This window comes from Rhincodon typus, unplaced genomic scaffold (assembly GCF_021869965.1).
Source record: "Rhincodon typus isolate 14 unplaced genomic scaffold, sRhiTyp1.1 hic_rhity00001310, whole genome shotgun sequence".
Taxonomy (NCBI): domain Eukaryota; kingdom Metazoa; phylum Chordata; class Chondrichthyes; order Orectolobiformes; family Rhincodontidae; genus Rhincodon; species Rhincodon typus.
In genome coordinates, this window is record NW_025966948.1 from 2,829 (window position 1) to 4,242 (window position 1,414).

Sequence of the window (1,414 nt, forward strand, 5' to 3'; positions counted from 1 at the left end):
AACGGTTAATAAGCCCTCAGAAGCCCACCACGCTCTCCATTGCTCCACAACTGCTGAAGTCTGACAGTACAGAAAGTTGTCTTTGACACATTATCTTTGTGTCTTTCAGCAAGTATCTGATTTTTTCCCTCGGAAGGAAGGGTCACCAGAGCCAAACTCTGATCTTTCTTCGCAGATGCTGCAAGACCTGCTGCGCTTTCCAGCTTTTTGTGTCTGTTTGTCCCCGTTTTCCAGTACCTGGCTCCTATCTTTGAGTGATCTGGCACTTCAAGTAATCATCTAAACATTCCTAAAATGATCTGATGATTCTTAGCTTAACCATACGTCCAGGCGGTGAGTTCCAGAAACCCAGAACTCTCTGGGGGAGAAACACATCTTCCTTAAATTTCTTCTGAGTTCTCCGTCCCTTGTTTTTAAAAAATATCGATGGTTATTCATCCTTTTCAATTAGATGAAGTTTATTACAATCTCCTATATCTGTCCCTTTATAATTTTATGCACGTTAATAAGTTCCCCTCAAACTTTCTCTGTTTTCAGAAAAATAACTTCAGCCTAGATCGTCTATCTTCACGGAGGAAATGGTCCAGCCCAGGCAATAACCTGGTCAATTTGCTCTGTACGCCCTCTCGGACAATTGCACCTTTCCTGCAGTCCAGCGATCAGACCGAACAAAGTTCTCCGAACAAAAGCAGCAATTTCTGGAGAAATGCAGCACGACTGGCATCATCTGTGGACATAATTGATTGGTTGTCAAATGTACCAGAGAACAGTGTAAAGCTTTGTTTACAAGCAGGATAAGCAGATCATTGTACGAAAGGATGTACTGATCAGAGGTTGTAAAAAGATTTGGACAGAGGCATACTGGTTACATTGCACAGGGCGTGCACTAAGCAACATCAACGTTAGCAAGATCAGCATTATTTGCTGTCCTGGGTCTGTGAGTCAAGCGTCGTCAGTATTTGGATCTGTACGACTGCATCATCCTTAAACCTGTAACGAGATTTGAAAGAACATTATTAGTAATTCTTTCAGACTTAGATTTAAGTTAAAAAGTGTAGGACAGTAAGAAGAAATGTTATGGTTAGATCTGCTCTGGGGATGTCGTAAGAAGTCGCACGATGTCAGCGTCATCTTGAAAGCAGAGTTAATGTTTCAAGTCCAGCGACTCTTCTTCAGAACTAATGGTACTGATGAAGAGGTGGTATAGAAAACGTGCTCACCTAAACAATGTGACCTGTGTGTATATGCCTGAATATCAATATTTTTGTGGAACTCTTATTTCAAGTTCATCTTATCTTTACATTCCTTCCTTAGACGTGGTTGGTGCTTCATTCTCTTCCACTCTTCCTGACTGGAATGTAGCTTTTTAGAGTGTTCTGAAATACCTCCTTAAATATCTACCATTACAAGTCTA